Genomic DNA, 12,377 nt, shown 5'->3' on the forward strand with positions numbered 1-12,377 from the left:
AATTCCACTGGTTTTAATTTGTAATGCTTGAAGCCATCCTATATTCTCTAAAGAAACTTATTTCATCTAATTCCTTTTAGAGCATTTCAAAAGCAGAAAGTTTTTTTCTCTCAATTACACTTTATTAGTGCCTTGGGAAAGACATGTTTGATGTCAAAAAAAAGTGAAAGTCCTCTTTTTCGGCTAACAGCCCCAAACTGACATGAAGAAAGGAAAGCACTGCTTACATTTGAAATCAAGATTATCTGTTTACTAAACAGGCTCTTTGACCAACTTGTCTATATCACAAAAAGATGTGATATATTGGAAAAACTGCTTAGAGAGTCAGGTGCGGAAAGTGGAGGCATTTCAAAATAAAATCCATTGGTTAAGTTGTCAAGCTTGAAGCATTCTTACTTCCTTTTTAGCATTTAGATGAGATTCTTAATCTCACAATTGCACTATCAGTAGGGCTGGAACAATGGCAAACTTGAGTTTGCACACAGGTAAAAGACATGCTTTTAGATAGGAAGCTTATTCTTGAGAAGATGAAAACAAAGTACTGCTGAGAGTTGAACTCAGGATCTCCTGTTTACAAGACAGGCACTTTAACCAACTAAGCCACAGCACCACATGTTCCGTAGATGAATATTTATTATTCTGCTTTTTCTGAAAACTGCTATGAAAATTTGTAGCATCTAATGTGTAATCCCACTGGTTTTAATTTGTAATGCTTGAGCCCATCCTATATTCTCTAAAGAAAGTTATTTCATCTGATTCCTTTTAGAGCATTTCAAAAGCAAAATTTTTTTTTTACTCAAATTCCACTGGTTTTAATTTGTAATGCTTGAAGCCATCCTATATTCTCTAAAGAAACTTATTTCATCTAATTCCTTTTAGAGCATTTCAAAAGCAGAAAGTTTTTTTCTCTCAATTACACTTTATTAGTGCTTTGGGAAAGACATGTTTGATGTTAAAAAAAAGTGAAAGTCCTCTTTTTCGGCTAACAGCCCCAAACTGACATGAAGAAAGGAAAGCACTGCTGACATTTGAAATCAAGATTATCTGTTTACTAAACAGGCTCTTTGACCAACTTGTCTATATCACAAAAAGATGTGATATATTGGAAAGACTGCTTAGAGAGTCAGGTGCGGAAAGTGGAGGCATTTCAAAATAAAATCCATTGGTTAAGTTGTCAAGCTTGAAGCATTCTTACTTCCTTTTTAGCATTTAGATGAGATTCTTAATCTCACAATTGCACTATCAGTAGGGCTGGAACAATGGCAAACTTGAGTTTGCACACAGGTAAAAGACATGCTTTAAGATAGGAAGCTTATTCTTGAGAAGATGAAAGCAAAGTACTGCTGAGAGTTGAACTCAGGATTTTGTGTTTACAAGACAGGCGCTTTAACCAACTAAGCCACAGCACCACATAATCCATATGTCAATATTTATTATTCTGCTTTTTCAGAAAACTGCTATGAAAATTTGTAGCATCTAATGTGTAATTCCACTGGTTTTAATTTGTAATGCTTGAGCCCATCCTATATTCTCTAAAGAAAGTTATTTCATCTAATTCCTTTTAGAGCATTTCAAAAGCAAATTTTTTTTTTCACTCAAATTCCACTGGTTTTAATTTGGAATGCTTGAAGCCATCCTATATTCTCTAAAGAAACTTATTTCATCTAATTCCTTTTAGAGCATTTCAAAAGCAGAAAGTTTTTTTCTCTCAATTGCACTTTATTAGGGCTTTGGGAAAGACATGTTTGATGTCAAACAAAAGTGAAAGTCCTCTTTTTCGGCTAACAGCCCCAAACTGACATGAAGAAAGGAAAGCACTGCTGACATTTGAAATCAAGATTTTCTGTTTACTAAACAGGCTCTTTGACCAACTTGTCTATATCACAAAAAGATGTGATATATTGGAAAGACTGCTTAGAGAGTCAGGTGCGGAAAGGGGAGGTATTTCAAAATAAAATCCATTGGTTAAGTTGTCAAGCTTGAAGCAATCTTACTTCCTTTTCAGCATTTAGATGAGATTCTTAATCTCACAAGTGCACTATCAGTAGGGCTGGAACAATGGCAAATTTGAGTTTGCACTCAGGTAAAACACACCTGCTTTAAGATAGGAAGCTTATTCTTGAGAAGACGAAAACAAGGTACTGCTGAGAGTTGAACTCAGGATCTCCTGTTTAACCAACTAAGCCACAGAACCACATGTTCCGTAGGTGAATATTTATTATTCTGCTTTTTCCGAAAACTGCTATGAAAATTTGTAGCATCTAATGTGTAATTCCACTGGTTTTAATTTGTAATGCTTGAGCCCATCCTATATTCTCTAAAGAAAGTTATTTCATCTGATTCCTTTTAGAGCATTTTAAAAGCAAAATTTTTTTTTTTACTCAAATTCCACTGGTTTTAATTTGTAATGCTTGAAGCCATCCTATATTCTCTAAAGAAACTTATTTCATCTAATTCCTTTTAGAGCATTTCAAAAGCAGAAAGTTTTTTTCTCTCAATTACACTTTATTAGTGCTTTGGGAAAGACATGTTTGATGTCAAACAAAAGTGAAAGTCCTCTTTTTCGGCTAACAGCCCCAAACTGACATGAAGAAAGGAAAGCACTGCTGACATTTGAAATCAAGATTTTCTGTTTACTAAACAGGCTCTTTGACCAACTTGTCTACATCACAAAAAGATGTGATACATTGGAAAGACTGCTTAGAGAGTCAGGTGCGGAAAGTGGAGGCATTTCAAAATAAAATCCATTGGTTAAGTTGTCAAGCTTGAAGCAATCTTACTTCCTTTTCAGCATTTAGATGAGATTCTTAATCTGACAATTGCACTATCAGTAGGGCTGGAACAATGGCAAATTTGAGTTTGCACACAGGTAAAACACACCTGCTTTAAGATAGGAAGCTTATTCTTGAGAAGATGAAAACAAGGTACTGCTGAGAGTTGAACTCAGGATCTCCTGTTTACATGACAGGCGCTTTAACCAACTAAGCCACAGCACCACATGTTCCGTAGGTGAATATTTATTATTCTGCTTTTTCCGAAAACTGCTATGAAAATTTGTAGCATCTAATGTGTAATTCCACTGGTTTTAATTTGTAATGCTTGAGCCCATCCTATATTCTCTAAAGAAAGTTATTTCATCTAATTCCTTTTAGAGCATTTCAAAAGCAAATTTTTTTTTTCACTCAAATTCCACTGGTTTTAATTTGGAATGCTTGAAGCCATCCTATATTCTCTAAAGAAACTTATTTCATCTAATTCCTTTTAGAGCATTTCAAAAGCAGAAAGTTTTTTTCTCTCAATTGCACTTTATTAGGGCTTTGGGAAAGACATGTTTGATGTCAAACAAAAGTGAAAGTCCTCTTTTTCGGCTAACAGCCCCAAACTGACATGAAGAAAGAAAAGCACTGCTGACATTCAAAATCAAGATTTTCTGTTTACTAAACAGGCTCTTTGACCAACTTGGCTACATCACAAAAAGATGTGATATATTGGAAAGACTGCTTAGAGAGTCAGATGCGGAAAGTGGAGGCATTTCAAAATAAAATCCATTGGTTAAGTTGTCAAGTTTGAAGCAATATTACTTCCTTTTCAGCATTTAGATGAGATACTTAATCTCACAATTGCACTATCAGTAGGGCTGGAACAATGGCAACTTTGAGTGTGCACACAGGTAAAACACCTGCTTTAAGATAGGAAGCTTCTGCTTGAGAAGATGAAAACAAGGTACTGCTCAGAGTTGAACTCAGGATCTCCTGTTTACGAGACAGGCGCTTTAACCAACTAAGCCACAGGACCACATGATCCATATGTGAATATTTATTATCCTGCTTTTTCAGAAAACTGCTATGAAAATTTGTAGCATCTAATGTGTAATTCCACTGGTTTTAATTTGTAATGCTTGAGCCCATCCTATATTCTCTAAAGAAAGTTATTTTATCTAATTCCTTTTAGAGCATTTCAAAAGCAAATTTTTTTTTACTTAAATTCCACTGGTTTTAATTTGTAATGATTGAAGCCATCCTATATTCTCTAAAGAAACTTATTTCATCTAATTCCTTTTAGAGCATTTCAAAAGCAGAAAGTTTTTATCTCTCAATTGCACTTTATTAGGGCTTTGGGAAAGACATGTTTGATGTCAAACAAAAGTGAAAGTCCTCTTTTTCGGCTAATAGCCCCAAACTGACATGAAGAAAGGAAAGCACTGCTGACATTCGAAATCAAGATTTTCTGTTTACTAAACAGGCTCTTTGACCAACTTGGCTAAATCACAAAAAGATGTGATATATTGGAAAGACTGCTTAGAGAGTCAGATGCGGAAAGTGGAGGCATTTCAAAATAAAATCCAATGGTTAAATTGTCAAGCTTGAAGCAGTCTTAATTCCTTGTCAGCATTTAGATGAGATTCTTAATCTCACAATTGCACTATCAGTAGGGCTGGTACAATGGCAAATTTGAGTTTGCACACAGGTGAAACACACCTGCTTTAAGATAGGAAGCTTATTCTTGAGAAGATGAAAACAAGGTACTGCTGAGAGTTGAACTCAGGATCTCCTGTTTACAAGACAGGCACTTTAACCAACTAAGTCACAGCACCACATGTTCCGTAGGTGAATATTTATTATTCTGCTTTTTCCGAAAACTGCTATGAAAATTTGTAGCATCTAATGTGTAATTCCACTGGTTTTAATTTGTAATGCTTGAGCCCATCCTATATTCTCTAAAGAAAGTTATTTCATCTGATTCCTTTTAGAGCATTTCAAAAGCAAAATTTTTTTTTTTACTCAAATTCCACTGGTTTTAATTTGTAATGCTTGAAGCCATCCTATATTCTCTAAAGAAACTTATTTCATCTAATTCCTTTTAGAGCATTTCAAAAGCAGAAAGTTTTTTTTCTCTCAATTACACTTTATTAGTGCTTTGGGAAAGACATGTTTGATGTCAAACAAAAGTGAAAGTCCTCTTTTTCGGCTAACAGCCCCAAACTGACATGAAGAAAGGAAAGCACTGCTGACATTTGAAATCAAGATTTTCTGTTTACTAAACAGGCTCTTTGACCAACTTGTCTACATCACAAGAAGATGTGATATATTGTAAAGACTGCTTAGAGAGTCAGGTGCGGAAAGTGGAGGCATTTCAAAATAAAATCCATTGGTTAAGTTGTCAAGTTTGAAGGAATATTACTTCCTTTTCAGCATTTAGATGAGATACTTAATCTCACAATTGCACTATCAGTAGGGCTGGAACAATGGCAAATTTGAGTTTGCACACAGGTAAAACAACCGCTTTAAGATAGGAAGCTTATGCTTGAGAAGATGAAAACAAGGTACTGCTGAGAGTTGAACTCAGGATCTCCTGTTTACGAGACAGGCGCTTTAACCAACTAAGCCACAGGACCACATGATCCATATGTGAATATTTATTATTCTGCTTTTTCAGAAAACTGCTATGAAAATTTGTAGCATCTAATGTGTAATTCCACTGGTTTTAATTTGTAATGCTTGAGCCCATCCTATATTCTCTAAAGAAAGTTATTTCATCTAATTCCTTTTAGAGCATTTCAAAAGCAAATTTTTTTTTACTTAAATTCCACTGGTTTTAATTTGTAATGATTGAAGCCATCCTATATTCTCTAAAGAAACTTATTTCATCTAATTCCTTTTAGAGCATTTCAAAAGCAGAAAGTTTTTATCTCTCAATTGCACTTTATTAGGGCTTTGGGAAAGACATGTTTGATGTCAAACAAAAGTGAAAGTCCTCTTTTTCGGCTAATAGCCCCAAACTGACATGAAGAAAGGAAAGCACTGCTGACATTCGAAATCAAGATTTTCTGTTTACTAAACAGGCTCTTTGACCAACTTGGCTAAATCACAAAAAGATGTGATATATTGGAAAGACTGCTTAGAGAGTCAGATGCGGAAAGTGGAGGCATTTCAAAATAAAATCCATTGATTAAATTGTCAAGCTTGAAGCAGCCTTAATTCCTTGTCAGCATTTAGATGAGATTCTTAATCTCACAATTGCACTATCAGTAGGGCTGGAACAATGGAAAATTTGAGTTTGCACACAGGTAAAACACACCAGCTTTAAGATAGGAAGCTTATTCTTGAGAAGATGAAAACAAGGTACTGCTGAGAGTTGAACTCAGGATCTCCTGTTTTCAAGACATGCGCTTTAACCAACTAAGCCACAGCACCACATGTTCCGTAGGTGAATATTTATTATTCTGCTTTTTCTGAAAACTGCTATGAAAATTTGTAGCATCTAATGTGTAATTCCACTGGTTTTAATTTGTAATGCTTGAGCCCATCCTATATTCTCTAAAGAAAGTTATTTCATCTGATTCCTTTTAGAGCATTTCAAAAGCAAAATTTTTTTTTTACTCAAATTCCACTGGTTTTAATTTGTAATGCTTGAAGCCATCCTATATTCTCTAAAGAAACTTATTTCATCTAATTCCTTTTAGAGCATTTCAAAAGCAGAAAGTTTTTTTCTCTCAATTACACTTTATTAGTGCTTTGGGAAAGACATGTTTGATGTCAAACAAAAGTGAAAGTCCTCTTTTTCGGCTAACAGCCCCAAACTGACATGAAGAAAGGAAAGCACTGCTGACATTTGAAATCAAGATTTTCTGTTTACTAAACAGGCTCTTTGACCAACTTGTCTACATCACAAAAAGATGTGATATATTGGAAAGACTGCTTAGAGAGTCAGGTGTGGAAAGTGGAGGCATTTCAAAATAAAATCCATTGGTTAAGTTGTCAAGCTTGAAGCAATCTTACTTCCTTTTCAGCATTTAGATGAGATTCTTAATCTCACAATTGCACTATCAGTAGGGCTGGAACAATGGCAAATTTGAGTTTGCACACAGGTAAAACACACCTGCTTTAAGATAGGAAGCTTATTCTTGAGAAGACGAAAACAAGGTACTGCTGAGAGTTGAACTCAGGTTCTCCTGTTTACAAGACAGGCGCTTTAACCAACTAAGCCACAGCACCACATGTTCCGTAGGTGAATATTTATTATTCTTCTTTTTCCGAAAACTGCTATGAAAATTTGTAGCATCTAATGTGTAATTCCACTGGTTTTAATTTGTAATGCTTGAGCCCATCCTATATTCTCTAAAGAAAGTTATTTCATCTAATTCCTTTTAGAGCATTTCAAAAGCAAATTTTTTTTTTCACTCAAATTCCACTGGTTTTAATTTGGAATGCTTGAAGCCATCCTATATTCTCTATAGAAACTTATTTCATCTAATTCCTTTTAGAGCATTTCAAAAGCAGAAAGTTTTTTTCTCTCAATTGCACTTTATTAGGGCTTTGGGAAAGACATGTTTGATGTCAAACAAAAGTGAAAGTCCTCTTTTTCGGCTAACAGCCCCAAACTGACATGAAGAAAGAAAAGCACTGCTGACATTCAAAATCAAGATTTTCTGTTTACTAAACAGGCTCTTTGACCAACTTGGCTACATCACAAAAAGATGTGATATATTGGAAAGACTGCTTAGAGAGTCAGATGCGGAAAGTGGAGGCATTTCAAAATAAAATCCATTGGTTAAGTTGTCAAGTTTGAAGCAATATTACTTCCTTTTCAGCATTTAGATGAGATACTTAATCTCACAATTGCACTATCAGTAGGGCTGGAACAATGGCAAATTTGAGTTTGCACACAGGTAAAACACCTGCTTTAAGATAGGAAGCTTCTGCTTGAGAAGATGAAAACAAGGTACTGCTGAGAGTTGAACTCAGGATCTCCTGTTTACGAGACAGGCGCTTTAACCAACTAAGCCACAGGACCACATGATCCATATGTGAATATTTATTATTCTGCTTTTTCAGAAAACTGCTATGAAAATTTGTAGCATCTAATGTGTAATTCCACTGGTTTTAATTTGTAATGCTTGAGCCCATCCTATATTCTCTAAAGAAAGTTATTTCATCTAATTCCTTTTAGAGCATTTCAAAAGCAAATTTTTTTTTACTTAAATTCCACTGGTTTTAATTTGTAATGATTGAAGCCATCCTATATTCTCTAAAGAAACTTATTTCATCTAATTCCTTTTAGAGCATTTCAAAAGCAGAAAGTTTTTATCTCTCAATTGCACTTTATTAGGGCTTTGGGAAAGACATGTTTGATGTCAAACAAAAGTGAAAGTCCTCTTTTTCGGCTAATAGCCCCAAACTGACATGAAGAAAGGAAAGCACTGCTGACATTCGAAATCAAGATTTTCTGTTTACTAAACAGGCTCTTTGACCAACTTGGCTAAATCACAAAAAGATGTGATATATTGGAAAGACTGCTTAGAGAGTCAGATGCGGAAAGTGGAGGCATTTCAAAATAAAATCCAATGGTTAAATTGTCAAGCTTGAAGCAGTCTTAATTCCTTGTCAGCATTTAGATGAGATTCTTAATCTCACAATTGCACTATCAGTAGGGCTGGTACAATGGCAAATTTGAGTTTGCACACAGGTGAAACACACCTGCTTTAAGATAGGAAGCTTATTCTTGAGAAGATGAAAACAAGGTACTGCTGAGAGTTGAACTCAGGATCTCCTGTTTACAAGACAGGCACTTTAACCAACTAAGTCACAGCACCACATGTTCCGTAGGTGAATATTTATTATTCTGCTTTTTCCGAAAACTGCTATGAAAATTTGTAGCATCTAATGTGTAATTCCACTGGTTTTAATTTGTAATGCTTGAGCCCATCCTATATTCTCTAAAGAAAGTTATTTCATCTGATTCCTTTTAGAGCATTTCAAAAGCAAAATTTTTTTTTTTACTCAAATTCCACTGGTTTTAATTTGTAATGCTTGAAGCCATCCTATATTCTCTAAAGAAACTTATTTCATCTAATTCCTTTTAGAGCATTTCAAAAGCAGAAAGTTTTTTTTCTCTCAATTACACTTTATTAGTGCTTTGGGAAAGACATGTTTGATGTCAAACAAAAGTGAAAGTCCTCTTTTTCGGCTAACAGCCCCAAACTGACATGAAGAAAGAAAAGCACTGCTGACATTCAAAATCAAGATTTTCTGTTTACTAAACAGGCTCTTTGACCAACTTGGCTACATCACAAAAAGATGTGATATATTGGAAAGACTGCTTAGAGAGTCAGATGCGGAAAGTGGAGGCATTTCAAAATAAAATCCATTGGTTAAGTTGTCAAGTTTGAAGCAATATTACTTCCTTCTCAGCATTTAGATGAGATACTTAATCTCACAATTGCACTATCAGTAGGGCTGGAACAATGGCAAATTTGAGTTTGCACACAGGTAAAACACCTGCTTTAAGATAGGAAGCTTCTGCTTGAGAAGATGAAAACAAGGTACTGCTGAGAGTTGAACTCAGGATCTCCTGTTTACGAGACAGGCGCTTTAACCAACTAAGCCACAGGACCACATGATCCATATGTGAATATTTATTATTCTGCTTTTTCAGAAAACTGCTATGAAAATTTGTAGCATCTAATGTGTAATTCCACTGGTTTTAATTTGTAATGCTTGAGCCCATCCTATATTCTCTAAAGAAAGTTATTTCATCTAATTCCTTTTAGAGCATTTCAAAAGCAAATTTTTTTTTACTTAAATTCCACTGGTTTTAATTTGTAATGATTGAAGCCATCCTATATTCTCTAAAGAAACTTATTTCATCTAATTCCTTTTAGAGCATTTCAAAAGCAGAAAGTTTTTATCTCTCAATTGCACTTTATTAGGGCTTTGGGAAAGACATGTTTGATGTCAAACAAAAGTGAAAGTCCTCTTTTTCGGCTAATAGCCCCAAACTGACATGAAGAAAGGAAAGCACTGCTGACATTCGAAATCAAGATTTTCTGTTTACTAAACAGGCTCTTTGACCAACTTGGCTAAATCACAAAAAGATGTGATATATTGGAAAGACTGCTTAGAGAGTCAGATGCGGAAAGTGGAGGCATTTCAAAATAAAATCCAATGGTTAAATTGTCAAGCTTGAAGCAGTCTTAATTCCTTGTCAGCATTTAGATGAGATTCTTAATCTCACAATTGCACTATCAGTAGGGCTGGTACAATGGCAAATTTGAGTTTGCACACAGGTGAAACACACCTGCTTTAAGATAGGAAGCTTATTCTTGAGAAGATGAAAACAAGGTACTGCTGAGAGTTGAACTCAGGATCTCCTGTTTACAAGACAGGCACTTTAACCAACTAAGTCACAGCACCACATGTTCCGTAGGTGAATATTTATTATTCTGCTTTTTCCGAAAACTGCTATGAAAATTTGTAGCATCTAATGTGTAATTCCACTGGTTTTAATTTGTAATGCTTGAGCCCATCCTATATTCTCTAAAGAAAGTTATTTCATCTGATTCCTTTTAGAGCATTTCAAAAGCAAAATTTTTTTTTTTACTCAAATTCCACTGGTTTTATTTTGTAATGCTTGAAGCCATCCTATATTCTCTAAAGAAACTTATTTCATCTAATTCCTTTTAGAGCATTTCAAAAGCAGAAAGTTTTTTTTCTCTCAATTACACTTTATTAGTGCTTTGGGAAAGACATGTTTGATGTCAAACAAAAGTGAAAGTCCTCTTTTTCGGCTAACAGCCCCAAACTGACATGAAGAAAGGAAAGCACTGCTGACATTTGAAATCAAGATTTTCTGTTTACTAAACAGGCTCTTTGACCAACTTGTCTACATCACAAGAAGATGTGATATATTGGAAAGACTGCTTAGAGAGTCAGGTGCGGAAAGTGGAGGCATTTCAAAATAAAATCCATTGGTTAAGTTGTCAAGTTTGAAGCAATATTACTTCCTTTTCAGCATTTAGATGAGATACTTAATCTCACAATTGCACTATCAGTAGGGCTGGAACAATGGCAAATTTGAGTTTGCACACAGGTAAAACACCTGCTTTAAGATAGGAAGCTTATGCTTGAGAAGATGAAAACAAGGTACTGCTGAGATTTGAACTCAGGATCTCCTGTTTACGAGACAGGCGCTTTAACCAACTAAGCCACAGGACCACATGATCCATATGTGAATATTTATTATTCTGCTTTTTCAGAAAACTGCTATGAAAATTTGTAGCATCTAATGTGTAATTCCACTGGTTTTAATTTGTAATGCTTGAGCCCATCCTATATTCTCTAAAGAAAGTTATTTCATCTAATTCCTTTTAGAGCATTTCAAAAGCAAATTTTTTTTTACTTAAATTCCACTGGTTTTAATTTGTAATGATTGAAGCCATCCTATATTCTCTAAAGAAACTTATTTCATCTAATTAGTTTTAGAGCATTTCAAAAGCAGAAAGTTTTTATCTCTCAATTGCACTTTATTAGGGCTTTGGGAAAGACATGTTTGATGTCAAACAAAAGTGAAAGTCCTCTTTTTCGGCTAATAGCCCCAAACTGACATGAAGAAAGGAAAGCACTGCTGACATTCGAAATCAAGATTTTCTGTTTACTAAACAGGCTCTTTGACCAACTTGGCTAAATCACAAAAAGATGTGATATATTGGAAAGACTGCTTAGAGAGTCAGATGCGGAAAGTGGAGGCATTTCAAAATCAAATCCATTGGTTAAATTGTCAAGCTTGAAGCAGCCTTAATTCCTTGTCAGCAGCCTTAATTCCTTGTCAGCATTTAGATGAGATTCTTAATCTCACAATTGCACTATCAGTAGGGCTGGAACAATGGAAAATTTGAGTTTGCACACAGGTAAAACACACCAGCTTTAAGATAGGAAGCTTATTCTTGAGAAGATGAAAACAAGGTACTGCTGAGAGTTGAACTCAGGATCTCCTGTTTACAAGACAGGCGCTTTAACCAACTAAGCCACAGCACCACATGTTCCGTAGGTGAATATTTATTATTCTGCTTTTTCTGAAAACTGCTATGAAAATTTGTAGCATCTAATGTGTAATTCCACTGGTTTTAATTTGTAATGCTTGAGCCCATCCTATATTCTCTAAAGAAAGTTATTTCATCTGATTCCTTTTAGAGCATTTCAAAAGCAAAATTTTTTTTTTACTCAAATTCCACTGGTTTTAATTTGTAATGCTTGAAGCCATCCTATATTCTCTAAAGAAACTTATTTCATCTAATTCCTTTTAGAGCATTTCAAAAGCAGAAAGTTTTTTTCTCTCAATTACACTTTATTAGTGCTTTGGGAAAGACATGTTTGATGTCAAACAAAAGTGAAAGTCCTCTTTTTCGGCTAACAGCCCCAAACTGACATGAAGAAAGGAAAGCACTGCTGACATTTGAAATCAAGATTTTCTGTTTACTAAACAGGCTCTTTGACCAACTTGTCTACATCACAAAAAGATGTGATATATTGGAAAGACTGCTTAGAGAGTCAGGTGCGGAAAGTGGAGGCATTTCAAAATAAAATCCATTGGTTAAGTTG

General features: G+C 34.9%; 8 non-coding genes across 8 annotated transcripts; all 8 read right to left on the bottom strand.

Annotated features, from left to right (window-relative positions):
• Positions 1-3,721: 3,721 nt before the first annotated feature.
• On the bottom strand, positions 3,722-3,795 carry TRNAT-CGU (transfer RNA threonine (anticodon CGU)). Its single transcript has one exon. It is a non-coding gene; the product is annotated as a tRNA-Thr (tRNA).
• Positions 3,796-5,321: 1,526 nt separating this feature from the next.
• Positions 5,322-5,395, bottom strand: TRNAT-CGU (transfer RNA threonine (anticodon CGU)). Its single transcript has one exon. It is a non-coding gene; the product is annotated as a tRNA-Thr (tRNA).
• A 725-nt stretch (positions 5,396-6,120) lies between these two features.
• Positions 6,121-6,194, bottom strand: TRNAS-UGA (transfer RNA serine (anticodon UGA)). Its single transcript has one exon. It is a non-coding gene; the product is annotated as a tRNA-Ser (tRNA).
• Positions 6,195-6,921: 727 nt separating this feature from the next.
• TRNAT-UGU (transfer RNA threonine (anticodon UGU)) lies at positions 6,922-6,995 on the bottom strand. Its single transcript has one exon. It is a non-coding gene; the product is annotated as a tRNA-Thr (tRNA).
• A 725-nt stretch (positions 6,996-7,720) lies between these two features.
• On the bottom strand, positions 7,721-7,794 carry TRNAT-CGU (transfer RNA threonine (anticodon CGU)). The gene has a single exon. It is a non-coding gene; the product is annotated as a tRNA-Thr (tRNA).
• A 1,526-nt stretch (positions 7,795-9,320) lies between these two features.
• Positions 9,321-9,394, bottom strand: TRNAT-CGU (transfer RNA threonine (anticodon CGU)). The gene has a single exon. It is a non-coding gene; the product is annotated as a tRNA-Thr (tRNA).
• Positions 9,395-10,920: 1,526 nt separating this feature from the next.
• On the bottom strand, positions 10,921-10,994 carry TRNAT-CGU (transfer RNA threonine (anticodon CGU)). Its single transcript has one exon. It is a non-coding gene; the product is annotated as a tRNA-Thr (tRNA).
• A 745-nt stretch (positions 10,995-11,739) lies between these two features.
• Positions 11,740-11,813, bottom strand: TRNAT-UGU (transfer RNA threonine (anticodon UGU)). The gene has a single exon. It is a non-coding gene; the product is annotated as a tRNA-Thr (tRNA).
• Positions 11,814-12,377: the final 564 nt, after the last annotated feature.

This window comes from Dendrobates tinctorius, unplaced genomic scaffold (genome assembly GCF_039654945.1).
Source record: "Dendrobates tinctorius isolate UK_male_01 unplaced genomic scaffold, ASM3965494v1 ptg000254l, whole genome shotgun sequence".
Classification (NCBI taxonomy): domain Eukaryota; kingdom Metazoa; phylum Chordata; class Amphibia; order Anura; family Dendrobatidae; genus Dendrobates; species Dendrobates tinctorius.